The sequence below is a fragment of the Berghia stephanieae genome, chromosome 10 (genome assembly GCF_034508935.2).
Source record: "Berghia stephanieae isolate SIO BIC M18660-M18661 chromosome 10, UCSD_Bste_1.3, whole genome shotgun sequence".
In the NCBI taxonomy this organism is placed as follows: Eukaryota; Metazoa; Mollusca; class Gastropoda; order Nudibranchia; family Aeolidiidae; genus Berghia; species Berghia stephanieae.
Window position 1 is genome coordinate 13,860,850 of NC_088369.1, and position 15,607 is coordinate 13,876,456.

Genomic DNA, 15,607 nt, shown 5'->3' on the forward strand with positions numbered 1-15,607 from the left:
CACATATACACACATAATATATACACACGCACGAACACACATCTACACAAAAAATATATACACACGCACACACACATATACACACATAATATATACACACGCACACACACATAAACACACATAATATATACACACGCACACACACATATACACACATAATATATACACACATATATACACACATAATATATACACACATATATACACACATAATATATACACACGCACACACACACATATACACACATAATACACACACACACACACGCACACACACACATACACAAACGCCGTTTCGGATTTTGGCTTGAAAACGTTTATTTCACGTATAAAGGAAATGCGTTTATTTCAGATTATGTCCCTATGTGATGAACACATTTATTAGGTTAACTCACTCAACCCTAACACCGACTATACCCGTAGTATACCCGAGTTACTTTTATCCCATGCCTATTTGTGACCCATCGTGTCAAAACGGTATTATGTCGGAACGAACCAGATGCTTAAAATCTGAATTAAATGCTAAACTGGTCAAAAATTTAAATCGTTGGCATTAGCACCCTAAAATATGGTATCCATTATCCTCAATAAAACATACAAACTCAACACAAGTCTGATATTTCTGGCTATAAATTCAATTTTCAACATCTTAACCGACCCGACTTAATACCGTTATGAGGCGAAGGGTCACATTTATTACTGTTTTATGAGACAAATTATAGACGTAGCATCAAAGCTAATGTTTTTAGTTTTTACGTGTTAATGATAGTTGAATAAAACTATGTACTATCTATGTACAAGCTCATTTTTAATACATTTTTCCCCATTTTGAAAAGTATCAAAAATCTCTAGGATTGAGTGAGTTAACACACCTACACACTCGTTTTTTAGGGCTCAATGCTTAAATAAAATCAAATATGGGGCAATCTACTTTGGATTTCGTATACAGAAGATGGCGTCACTCGCTCAGCACTTTGTTATTGTGGTTTAGACCGCCCGTTGGATCAATAGTTCTTGCTAAAATATACCAAATAGACTGTAAACGCTCGTTTATACATTGTTTTGTGTATTAGTACGTTATCTGTGAGCATTTTAGTTAAACGTATAGCATCAATATATTGTGTGTGTCGGTGTACGTGTGTGTGCTTCTGTGTGAAAGCAACACACACAGACACACAGTCACACACATACAGTGAGAAAAAGATAGATAAATAGATATATAGAGACAGAGGTTGTGAAAGAAAAAGAAGAAGAAGAAGAAGAAGAAGAAGAAGAAGAAGAAGAAGAAGAAGAAGAAGAAGAAAAAGAAGAAGAAGAAGAAGAAGAAGAAGAAGAAGAAGAAGAAGAGGAGGAGGAGGAGGAGGAGGAGGAGGAGGAGGAGGAGGAGGAGGAGGAGGAGGAGGAGAAGGAGAAGAAGAAGAAGAAGAAGAAGAAGAAGAAGAAGAAGAAGAAGAAGAAGAAGAAGAAGAAGATGCCACTTTTCCGGAAATTTCCGGATTTCCGGAAATTAAGAAACGCCTGATTTAATTCGGCTATGTGGTATTTGTGGTATAACACTCGCATTCGGATCGGAAGGTCTTGAGTTCAAGCCTCATTCGCGTATAGTTGAGTCCTTGGAGAAGGCTCTTTATTCACATTCTATCACCGTACTCAGGTGTAAAATGAGTACCTGGCGGTTAACAGCGTTGTCTCTGTCCGAAAAAATAGTAATTATATCGCCTAACAGGCGTCATTTCCCGCCGTACATGTTAAATGTTGCTGTTGGCCAGCGACCCCTTATAAAGTGCTTTGAACACGTTTAGTGGATATTGCGCTATATAAAAGAGTATTAACTTATTCATTATTAGTCTTCCGAAGACTTCCGATGGGTTCATACACACTTCCGATGAGTTTGGAACCGGAGGAGTAGAAAGTGTGACGTCACGACTACTTTGCCCTATTGGAATATAGGGGAATTTTAACCGACGTTTACCGTAGCCATCGTTATGTGAGAGCCTGATACTGAAATCCAAAAGGACTGGCAGTTTCACGTCATTATTTGGTTTTTGCACCGCCTAGTGAGTTGTCGTTAGTAGAGCTCATGGAAACAAGTTATTTCATTGGTTGAACTATTGAATACAACTCACGATTTGTTTTCCATTGTGGCGAAAGACTGGCATTTTGACGTCATTTTTTGGTCAGTGTCAGGCCATAACTTTACGAAGGCCACGCACTGACCAAATATTTACTTCAAAAGATAAGTCTTTGACCGCGAAAGAAAAACAAATCGTGAGTTGTATTCAACAGTTCAACCAATGGAATCACCTATTTCCTTGAACTATATTAAGGACATCTCACTAGACGGTGTACAAACCTAACAATAATGACGTCAAACTATAAGTCCTAGAGGGTTCTAGCGTAGCCATCTTTAACTTATAGCCTGACACTGACCCAAAAATGACGTCAAAATGCCAGTCTTTGGCCACAAAAGAAACCAAATCGTGTTGTATTCAATAGTTCAACCAATGAGAATCACCCTCTTCCTTTTCCTCCTCCTTATCCACCACCTCCTCCTCCTCCCTCTCCTGCTCCTCACCATCACAAACATCATCATCATCATATCATCATCATCATCATCATCATCATCACCATCATCATCATCAACATTATCATAATCACCCTCTTCCTTTTCCTCCTCCTTTTCCACCACCTCCTATTCCTCCTCCCTCTCCTGCTCCTCACTATCACAAACATCATCATCATCATCATCATCATCATCATCATCATCATCATCATCATCATCATCATCATCATCATCATCATCAACAACATCATCATCATCACCACCACCACCACCATCACCACCACCACCACCACCACCATCACCCTCGTCATCAATTTATTTCAGATACCTCATCAACCTAGCGGCCACCTCATTCCCCCTGAAGACAAACCAAGAGATAGTCAAACACATCAAGTCCCTGAGAGGAGAGAATGACATCTCCATGAGGTTCAAAAGGATCATACCAAGACGATGGGCCGTGGTAGGTTATCACTTGTTGTCTTTTAACAGACCTTTCGCCAACACGACGTAAGACGTTTTGCCATAGGATTCAATCGTAGCCATCCGTAAGTTATAGCCTGACACTGGAACCGTAGCCATCGTTAACTTATAGCCAGACACTGGAACCGTAGCCATCGTTAACTTATAGCCAGACACTGGAACCGTAGTCATCGTTAACTTATAGCCTGACACTGGAACCGTAGCCATCGTTAACTTATAGCCTGCCACTGGAACCGTAGCCATCGTTAACTTATAGCCTGACACTGGAACGTAGCCATCGTAAAGTTATAGCCTGACACTGGAACCGTAGCCATCGTTAACTTATAGCCTGACACTGGAACCGTAGTCATCGTTAACTTATAGCCTGACACTGGAACCGTAGCCATCGTTAACTTATATCCAGACACTGGAACCGTAGCCATCGTAAAGTTATAGCCTGACACTGACCAAAAATTGACGTCAAAATGCTTGTCTTTTGCCAGTATAGATATTATACGCTTGGCTAAGGAGCTCACAACATTGCCATCCGGAAGTATAAGGGACCAACACACAAAACTGTGTGTAACCTTGAACGTTTAGAGTCCGTTTAATACGGTTTAGTGAGAATTACTCATAAACGTGGATGGCAAAAAGCAACAACAAAGACCTGAACGACGTCAATTTCATACTATATAGCAGTATAGGTGGAACGAAGATGACGTCAACAAGGTCTTTGTTATTGTTTTGTCATTCTCGCTTATGAGTACTTTCACTAAACTGTATGAACCAGACTATAAACGTTTAAGGTTACACACAGTTTTGTGTGTTGGTCCGTTATATATCCGGATGGCAATGTTGTGAGCTTCTTAGCCAAGCGCATACTATCTATAGCAGTATTGTTATTCCAAGTCGCAAGAATGAAATAGGAAGGAAAGGAGGCGTGACATCCCGCATGAAACATGAAAAGAAGAAAAGTGTCAGCCTGTGCTGCCTGTGATAGTGTGCGGTAATGTGAGATCTATGAACAATTAAATTGAAGAATTTCAGGTCGCGACTCGTCAGCAATATGTGTTACAGAGACGCGGCTACACAGTTGACATTCTTGACAGTTGTGTTAAACTCAATATCTTTACCCTAAAAAGAAATTACCGTGACCAGATCAACACATCAAAATCAAGAGGTGGCGGTGTGTGTGTTTATCTAAATAAAAGGTGGTGCCATTCAAACAATGTCATTGTCACAAACAAAACCAGCACACCGACCCTTGGACTGCTTACCGTGTCAGTCAGGCCATATTATTCTAAGGTTTTTACATAGAATTAAACGAATGAGAATATGTACGGAGCCTAAAAAGTGTCCACCAATGAAAGCGTTCAGCGCCATTATAACATGGGCTGGGAATGTAAGCGTTACCATTCATTCGGTCTCTATGTCAACATAACGACAAAAGAAACAACAAACAATATCAAAATCCACAATAAAATGGTTCAGAACTGTTGCGTATATTTATGGCACAACGAAGCTGTCAAAAAATGAAGTTAGAGAATGTGTGTAATCGTGTATTATAATAACCTATAATGTGTTTTCCAACCACCTCATCATCACTGTCACTACTACTACAACCACCATTACCACTTCATCACTACCACAACTACTACAACCACCACCACTATATCATTATCACTACCACTACACCACCACTACATCATCATCACTACTACAACCACCACCACTCCATCATCATCAACACCACTACTACTACACCATCACTACCACCACTATTACAACAACCACCACATCATCATCATCACTACCTCTACTACTACAACCACCAACCACGACAATATCATCACTACCACTACAACTATACCACCACCAGCGCATCATCATCACTACCACTACTACTACAAACACTACAACCACATCGTCATCACTACCACTACTACTGCAACCACCACCACCATATCATCATCATTACTACTACTACTACTACTACTACTACTACTACTACTACTACTACTACTACTACTACTACTACTACTACTACTACTACTACTACTACTACTACTACTACTATTACCACTACTACTACTACTACTACAACCACCACCACCATATCATTACCATTACCACTACTACTACAACCACCACAACCACATCGTCATCACGACCACTACTACTGCAACCCCCACCACATCATCAGCACTATCACTACTACTACAACTACAACCACCACCACATCATCATCACTACCACTAATACTACAACTATCATCACCATCACCACATCATCATCACTATCACTACTACTACAACTACAACCACAACCACCACATCATCATCAACACCAATACTACTACAATCACCAACACCACATCATCCTCACTATCACCAGTACTACAATCACTACCATTAGGTTTTGGAGCTTTACTTCTTTTGAACTAAGGAAACTTCGGAATTGTATTTGGCATTGTGTTTATATTTATATATCATAATATAATTCTAATCAGTTATCTATTTAGAACTAGATACTATACAATATGTACGCCAAATACCATTCCAATTCTTTTTCTTGTGTGCGGGAATTCTTCTTTCGGCATTGAAATTCCCACGAGTAGTGTCTGAAATTCCTGTGAGCCTAATTTAAAGTTGGCGTCTCTTTACTATGATGATGCAGTGAGTGTGAGAGAGTCATAACTACACACATAAACAACAGAAACAATTAAAAAACATAACTATGACACGCAACCACTCACACACGAGGCTATACTATTTATCCTTTTCTCTATATAGAACAGGACAAGACAAACAAGAGCTTGACTCTCTCTACACTTCGCATTGATGTTTGTCGTCTGACGAGTTCAACTCTCGGTCGACCTGTCAATATTCCTTTTTGCCTAGGACGTAATCATTAATAATAGAATGTTGTGTGGTTTTGACCGTGAAGAAAACCTTAAGAAGTCACATTTATATTATTTTAGAGACATCGTTTTGAATAATTTTGAGTTAAACGAGCGAGCAGGAAGTTATTTTCTTAGATTTCATGGACCGCCGATCAGCGCTTGTTTACTATAGTAACGCGATTCCCAGCCCATGTCTCAATGGCGGATATTTTTCTCATGGAGGCCGCTGGTTGGCTAGCCAATAAGAGCACCGTACGGTTTCCATTGGGTAAATTCCTTGAGTTTTTATCAATGAAATTTATATACCACCGAACGCACATGGACCGACAGCACCGGAATATCTGGCGGAAAGTATTTTGCGGCTATGTGGTCTAGTGGTATGACACTCGCTTTCTGATCGAAGGGTCCGAGTTCGAGCCTCGCTCGGTGCATAGTTGATTAAGTCTTTGGAAAAGGCTCTTTACTCATATTCTCTCACCATGCTCAGGTGTAAAATGAGTATCTGGCCTTTTACAGCGTTGTCTCTGTCGGAAAAAAATTATGATATCGCCTAACAGGCTGTTGGTTGTAAAGCGCTTTGAGCACATTAAGTGGATATTGCGCTATATAAAAGCCCAAGTTCAAGTTTAAAATATTAACAATCAACTAACATCATCACCCGATTGCATAGTCCTGGTGACAGAGGAGTTCACTCATGCTCCGTTTGACAACCCTACATCACTACAGCAACAATATATCACTTGTGCCACTAGAAACGAACGCACAATCGATCTTTTTTAATTTCAAATATTCCAAACGGATATTCTTCTCGTCAACTGGTCCCTCCTGGCGCATCCGATCACAATGATGTGGTTCTTATGATGCCTAAATACAAAACAAAATGGGAGCGATCTATAGATAGTTCGAAGATGACTTCACTCAGGTCTTTGTTATTGTTTTTTTTGACATCCGCGTTTATGAGTAATGCTCACTGAACTGTATTAATCCGACTATAAACGTTCATGGATACACACAGTTTTGTGTGTTGGTCCGTTATACTTCTGGATGGCAATGTTATGAGCTTCTTAGCCAAGCGCATACTATCTATATTCATGTTTTCGTCCAACCGAGTCATCAATATCGTGATTTGGAGCTGTCCAACGATTGGACATTTCTTAACACGCTGCTTTGTTTACAAATGTTATCAACATCCCCATGTGTCAAGCTGAACCAAATGGCCAATCGTGATGTTAGATATTTAAAAAGCTGTGGACACTTTTCGCTGAGTGGTTCACTTTGAGCACATTTTGCAATGCGACAATGACCTCGAGCACATAGAAAGTTAATATAGATAGAATGCGCTTGGCCAAGGAGTTCACAACATTGCCATCCGGAAGTATAACGGACCAACACACAAAACTCTGTGTAACCATGAACTTTTATAGTCTGGTTAATACAGTTTAGTGAGAACAACTCACAAACGCGGATGGCAAAAAACAATAACAAAGGCATGTGTGACGTCATCTTCGAACTATCTATAGATCATGCCCATTGATATCCGTCCCAGTCGTTCAAAAACAAATTCAGCTATGGGACAGCGATGCAGATTATAGTGTGAGTTTGTTAGCCAAGCGCACACTGTCTATAGATAGTATGCGCTTGGCTAAGAAGCTCACAACATTGCCATCCGGAAGTAAAACTGACCAACACACAAAACTGTGTGTGTAAACTTGAGCGTTTATGGTTTTGTTAATACAGTTTTGTGAGAATTACTCATAAACGCGGATGGCAAAAAAACAATAATAAAGACCTGAGTGACGTCAACTTCGATCTATCTATACAGGTAAATGAGAAGTACCCATAAACGTGGATGGCAAAAATCAATAACAAAGACCCAAGTGACGTCAACTTCTTTCTATCTATAAACGTACAAGGTTAAACATAGTTTTGTGTGTTTGTCCGTTATATTTCCGGCTGCCAATGTTGTGAGTTTATTAGCCAAGCGCAAAGTATCTATAGATAGAATGCGCTTGGCCAAGGAGTTCACAACATTGCCATCCGGAAGTATAACGAACCAACACACAAACTCTGTGTAACCATGAACTTTTATAGTCTGGTTAATACAGTTTAGTGAGAACAACTCACAAACGCGGATGGCAAAAACAATAACAAAGGCCTGAGTGACGTCATCTGCATACTATCTATAGATAGAACGAAGATGACGTCACTGGTGTCTTTGTTATTGATTTTTATCATCCGCGTTTCTGAGTAATTCTCACTTAACTGTATTAACCAGACCATAAACGTTCAAGGCAACATACAGTTGTGTGTGTTTTTTTCGTTATACTTCCGGATGGCAATGTTGTGAGCTTCTTAGCACAGTGCATACCATACTATCTATAGATAGTTCGAAGATGACGTCACTCAGGTCTTTGTTATTGTTTTTTGCCATCCGCGTTTATGAGTAATGCTCACTGAACTGTATTAACCTGACTATAAACGTTCATGGATACACATAGTTTTGTGTGTTGGTCCGTTATACTTCCGGATGGCAATGTTATGAGCTTCTTAGCCAAGCGCATACTATCTATAAATCATCAATATTGTTTCATTACATTGTTGTTTTTATTACACTGTTCATTATGTTGAACACAACTGAGGGAAATAATGAATGGCAAACGCATTTCCCCTTATATATAAAGTATATATATATATATATATATATATATATATATATATATATATATATATATATATATATATATATATATATATTTCTCGGATGTATTTTCACGTTGCAGGAATATTATATTGAGCACGGACGCATTAGGGCAAGCAAAACAAAACTGGCTCCGCCTCCCCATAATCTGACAGTCATCAAAGGTATGTATAATAGATTTATATATGGCAAGATTTTTAACGAGCTTTTTTTTAATTCTGCACTGCGGTTTCCGCCTGGTTATTCCAGTCTTCCCTTGGAATAAACCCTAAAGACAAATTCCCCGTATGGAATAAATAAAGGGAATTTTAGTTTCAGTGTTAGATTTTAAAACTATGTGTAAACTTTCACATGTTTAGTGTTGTACGTATTTGTTTACTGTGTGCGGTCTAGTGGTATGACACTCGCTTTCGGATCGGAAGGTCCTGGGTTCGAGCCTCGCGCTCGTCGCATAGTTGAGTCATTGGAAAAGGCTCTTTACTCACATTCTCTCATCGTACTCAGGTGTAAAATAGTACCTCGTCGTTAACAGCGTTGTCTTTGTCCGAAAAATTGTAATATCGCCTAACTGGCGTCATGTCTTGTCCTTAATATTAAATGTTGATGTTGGACAGGGACCCCTTGTAAAGCGCTTTGAGCACATTTAGTGGATATTGCGCCATATAAAGCTCAATTTTTTTAAATAGTCTGATTGAGCGAATCTACTGTGAACTAACCACAAATTAATCTCACGTTTTGGTTGGTCAAAAAAATCTACTGATTAGTTGATCATAGCCGACGTGCACTTATTTGCAGGTCTGATAACCCAATTCCTTATGGGCTCATTGTTGTAATGGAAATCTCCGAAAATGACGCTAATATTGCCCATTACAACAATGTTAAATAGGCCCATAAATGGGTTCGGATGCCAGACCTGTATATATGTAAACGTCGATTATAGCGAACAAACCTTTCCGTTTTTGGCATGTTCAACCCGACTTAATATCGATTGGAGTTTACGAGTCAGACATTTTGACATGTAAATGAACTTTTATTAACATACGTCCTGATTGGTTGAATGCAACCACGTGAGGTGTGACTGTATTACTTCGAGCGCAGCCATCGTTAATTTATAGCCTGACATTAGAACCAACTGGGATTTAAAGTTTGGCGTCATTTTAAAACTTTTTTTGGAGCGCCAAGTGAGCTGTCGCTAGTATAGTAAGTTATTATGACTATAACAGAGATTTTCTCCAAATTTTGTGATCTACAAAATAAATCTAAAAAAGAAAAATGGTCATTGAATCGTAAGGAATGTGACGATATTCCTGTAGTTGGTAAGGAGAGGGTTAAAAATAACATGTCTATTTTTATCCCCGATTCTCAGGGATGGCCTACAACACGTTATCTCGTGAGTTCGTCCAATGGGTGATGAAGGACTCAAGAGCTCTGGATTTCTTCAACTGGTGCAACAAAACCTACAGTCCCGATGAGCATTACTGGGCAACGCTAAATAACTTGTACCATAACCCAAGCCTTCGTACACCAGGGGATATCATGGTAAGCAACAGGGTTCAATAGTCGTGACGTCACTTCCCTCGTAAAACGCATAGTAACTGAATAACTGTTTCTAAACTATCAGAACAACGGCGGACGCCCTTATGAAATACTTCTTCTCAGACGAGCATAAAAGCGTATCCAGATGAGAAAAACCTGTATAAGTCTGACCATGTTTTGACTTTTATACATTCTGATCACATGACGTGAAAAAGTTCTAGCCGGCGTGAAGAATCAAAAGTACCGATTTTCTTTGTTTAGTTTAGAACCAAGATGCTCGTTGCTGGGCTTACGTGACATCAGACTATTGAATCATATTTTGTATCTGCCTACCTACCTAACTACCTACGTACCTACATACCTACCTACCTACTTCCTACACATCTACCTACCTACCAACCTACCTACTTTCCTTTTTTCCTTCCTACCTACCTACCTACCTACCTACCTACATACCTACATATCTACATACGCACAAATAAATATTTCTCTGCCATCTGTTTTTTAAGTAATGAATGTATGATTTTATTGCATATGTTGTTGGCTGAAGAAGGTTTTAAAGCCGAAACGTTCTGTGTTCGGTATTTTAGTGGGGTTTTTATGGTTGTTATATTTTTGTATTACTTTTACAGTCCACAGCTTCTAGCAGCTTAGTGTTACTTTTATATACGCTCTTAAAACTCCATGTTAATTTAAGCACGAATTTAACCCTCTCTTAGCCAAGCGCATACTATCTATAGGAAAATCGTCATATTCGTTACTATGCAACCAAGTTTTCTCATTCTGATATCCTTTGTACATCACAAATTATAAAGAAAGTATTTTGTTCAAGCGATATAAATTAGACACTGAACAATATCCTGTATGGAATTTACTCGTTCCTTTACTGTTTGAGTAGGAAAAAAATCTATTTTTGTGTTGGGTGGGTGTGAAGCGTCAGGGAAAATTCTGAAAATGGCTGGTAAGGAGAGAGTTAATCCTGACGCAATAAGGAGGACAATCATGACGTAATAATAATTAATAATAATAATAATGATAATAATAATAATAATAATAATAATAATAATAATAATAATAATAATAATAATAATAATAATAATAATAATAATAATAATAACAAACAAACAAAAAAAAACAAAAACAAAAAACAAAAAAAAAAAAAACAAACCCACTGCTCTTTTGGTTCCTAAACCATTGGGAGTGTGTATGTGACAATCCGTCGGGAATACAAATAATGAATAACATTAAAGTAACACTAAGCTGCTAGAAACTGTGGACTGTAAAAGTAATATAAAAAAATATAACAACTTTTAAAAAACCCCACTAAAATACCGAACACAGAACGTTTCGGCTTTAAAACCTTCTTCAGCCAACAACATATGCAATAAAATCATACATTCATTACTTAAAAAAACAGATGGCGGAGAAATATTTATTTGTACAGGTGGCATAAACTAAATCAGTAGCTGGATGTATATGCAGATTCTTAGGATTACAGGACGTAAAAAAGTGAGGATGGGTGATCTTTATTGACGACCAGGATATATCATCGGGTGGTCACAAAAAAAAAAAAAACAACAACAACAACAGTGCGCCGCTGTGTTTTTTTTTCTGTTGTAAAAAGTTATAAAGATATCTTTTCCAAATTGTTATTACCATCAGAACTATTCTTTAATAATAGAATAGCAAAATATCAAAATAATTAGATTAACGGTTTTTTTTGCATAGTAAAAAATATTTTAACACCATAAACAGATTTCGATTTCGAAAAGATAGCTCAGCTTATTGTGGCATTTTCGCGTTGTAATTTTATTTAAAGAAGAAGACATTTGTAGCAATGTCAAGTACACGTCTGTGCACAACATCATACGAAGAGAACTAAATTCCAAAAAATTAAGAGGGTAAGAACACCAAGATGGCCTACCAGTGTGTTGAATAAACGAAAACATTAGAGCAAGGAAGCGACTTGATACGTTTTCTACGTTAAAATGATTTTGTTCACTGACAAAAAGTATTTTTTCCAGAAGTGCATAAAAATAGTTATTACGATGCAATGTATGGACAGAAAAAATCACAAATACCAATCAACAAAATCGTTTTTTAAAGAAAATAATGGTTTCAGCTGATATTTCGTGGAATTTCAAGACCCAAATACACTTCATTAGCACAACAAAACTAACGTCAATACTGATAATTTTATAAAACTATTTTAAGAAAATGTTTTGTGAACACCTTTATCCAGGAAGGATTTTCCTTTTTATAAAAAAAAATGGTGCTACATCCCATATCAGCAAACGAACACACGCTTTTCTTTAGAGTAAGAATATCCATTTCATAGACAAAGACAACTGGCCGCCTCAATCCGTAGCCATTGTTAACATATAGATAGTATGCACTAGGCTAAAAAGTTCACAACATTGCCATCCGGAAGTGTAACTGGCCAACACGCACAACTTTGTGTAACCATGATCGTTTATAGTCTGTTTAATACAGTTTAGTGAAAATTACTCAGAAACGCGGATGGCAAAAAACAATAACAAAGGCCTGAGTGACGTCAACTTCGAAATATCTATAGCCTAACACTAGAACCATCTAGGACTGGCAGTTTGACGTCATTTTTTAGGTTTGTGTAGCGTCTAGTGAGTTGTCGTTAGTAAAGCTCAAGGAAACAAGTTACGAGTATTTCATTGGTTGAACTATTGAATACAGCTCACGATTTGTTTTCTTTTGTGGCAAAAGACTGGCATTTTGACGTCATTTTTTGGGCGCTCAATCACCCGGCATAAATCCAATGGATTATGGAATTTGGAATAATTCTTTGACAGAGAAGGTTTATAGTGGACAAAGATCTGCATTCACAGAAGAAGCATTGAGAGAAGGGATTGTTTTATGCTGGGAGGAGATAACCATTGAGGAAATTAGAAAGTGCATTCAAGTTAGAAAAAGAGATTACGCTTTGTAGTAGGGGGAATTAAGCTAAAACCGTGCAAATTCGGGTTGAAAGCATGAAAATTTGCACACAGGTTGCTAAGACCCATGTTACGCCACATCCCCCCCCCCCCCCTTGATATTGTATTTCTGAGCACTGTTTTTACAAATCACTATATATCTTTTTTTTTTTTTTTTTTTGTTTCTCAATTCATATTCATGGAATGTTGATAGTTTGCGTATAAAGATTTGTTTTGAATTTAAAAGAAATCCAATGAACAGTATTAGAGAAACAAGCCGACAAAGAGCGGCGCGTGTTGTTGTTTTTTCTGACCACCCGATATTTAGATAAGAAATCACTCTGACACCAGAAGATGAATTACACAAGGTATCTATTTAGTCCCCATGAAGAGTGGTTTTACACTTCCAATGAAATAGGAACCAGTTTTGTTTTGTTTTGGACATCACACTTTTTTTCCGTATTTAAACCCGACGCAGTACTGTATGGAAACGATTGGTCACATATTTCTGTTATTCGTGTCTTCCCCAGAACACCCGGATAAACACCGGGACATGACGTTCATCGCCAAGTTCGCATCGAAAGAGTCAAGGTGCAAAGGTCGAGAGATTCACCGAACTTGTCTCTTTGTCTCCGGAGATTTGGCTTTCCTGAGAATGAAGAGCTGGTTTTTGACGGCAAACAAGTTTGACATGAAGTTTGACCCCGTGGCCTACTCGTGTATGGAGGAGTGGATCCACAACAGAACGATGGCAAACCATATCACGTGACACCAGTTCTTGTCCCTGCTATAGATAGTTCGAAGATGACGTCACTCATGCCTTTGTTATTGTTTTTGCCATCCGCGTTTGTGAGCTGTTCTCACTAAACTGTATTAACCAGACTATAAAAGTTCACGGTTAGACAGAGTTTTGTGTGTTGGTCCGTTATACTTCCGGATGGCAATGTTGTGAACTCCTTGGCCAAGCGCATTCTATCTATGAATGCGCTTGGCCAAGGAGTTCACAACATTGCCATCCGGAAGTATAACGGACCAACACACAAACTCTGTGTAACCATGAACTTTTATAGTCTGGTTAATACAGTTTAGTGAGAACAACTCACAAACGCGGATGGCAAAAACAATAACAAAGGCCTGAGTGACGTCATCTGCATACTATCTATATAGATAGTATGCGCTTGGCTAAGAAGCTCATAACATTGCCATCCGGAAGTATAACGGACCAACACACAAAACTGTCTGTATCCATGAACGTTTATAGTCGGGTTAATACAGTTCAGTGAGCATTACTTATGAACGCGGATGGCAAAAAACAATAACAAAGACCTGAGTGTCGTCATCTTTGAACTATCTATAGATAGAATGCGCTTGGCCAAGGAGTTCACAACATTGCCATCCGGAAGTATAACGGACCAACACACAAACTCTGTGTAACCATGAACTTTTATAGTCTGGTTAATACAGTTTAGTGAGAACAACTCACAAACGTGGATGGCAAAAACAATAACAAAGGCCTGAGTGACGTCATCTGCATACTATCTATAGATAGTTCGAAGTTGATGTCATTCGGGTCTTTGTTATTGTTTTTTTTTGCCATCCACGTTTATGAGTAATTCTCACTAAACTTTATTATCCAGACGATAAGAGTTCATGGTTACACATAATTGTGTGTGTTGGTCCGTTATACTTCCGGAGAATTACTCATTAACGTGGATGGCAAAAAACAATAACAAAGACCCGAGTGACGTCAATTTCATTCTATCTATTGAATCCAATTATTAAATTGTTGTCACGCTCTTAACCCGGTGTGTACCTATTCGCAGGTCTGATAACCAAATGCATTGTGGTTTTATTGTTGTAAATGGAAGTTTTTTATAAATGACGCAAAAATATTGTCCATTACAACAATGGTAAACTCGGCCCATAATTGCGTTAGGATGTCAGACGTGCTTATATATAATATATATATGTATATATGTATATTTATATTATAAACGTCGTCTAAACAACGTGCCATATTTTACAAATTTTATTTTCTATATAGATAGTATGCGGTTGTCTAAGAAGCTCATAACATTGCCATCCGGAAGTATAACGGACCAACACACAAAACTGTGTGTATCCATGAACGTTTATAGTCAGGTTAATACAGTTCAGTGAGTATTACTCATAAACGCGGATGGCAAAAAACAATAACAAAGACCCGATTGACGTCATCTTCGAACTATCTATAGATATTTATGATATCAATGACATGTGATCCTCCCCCCTCCCTCCCCCCCCCCCCCCCCCCTTCCCCCTCCCCCCCCCCACCCCCATCGCTTTCTTTTGTTTGCTTGCTTGCGCGCGCGTGTGTATATGTTTGTATATGAGTATGTATAGGGTATTTTCATGGAAGGAATCTTATTTATAAGCTATTCTTCTTGTTTAAGCACAGTTAGATCTATGTTAAATGACAGTTGATCACTAATTAACAATCTCTCTCTACTCTCTCTCTCTCT

General features: G+C 38.3%; 1 pseudogene across 1 annotated transcript in view; it reads left to right on the plus strand.

Annotated features, from left to right (window-relative positions):
- Window positions 1–13,997, plus strand: part of LOC144980555 (N-acetyllactosaminide beta-1,6-N-acetylglucosaminyl-transferase-like) — a 38,507-nt pseudogene extending 24,510 nt beyond the window's left edge. Inside the window, exons 4-7 of the transcript XR_013646926.1 lie at window positions 2,888–3,023; window positions 8,705–8,786; window positions 9,989–10,161; window positions 13,637–13,997. The product of XR_013646926.1 is annotated as an N-acetyllactosaminide beta-1,6-N-acetylglucosaminyl-transferase-like (transcript). The remainder of the gene's footprint in view (window positions 1–2,887; window positions 3,024–8,704; window positions 8,787–9,988; window positions 10,162–13,636) is intronic.
- The last annotated feature ends 1,610 nt before the right edge of the window (window positions 13,998–15,607 follow it).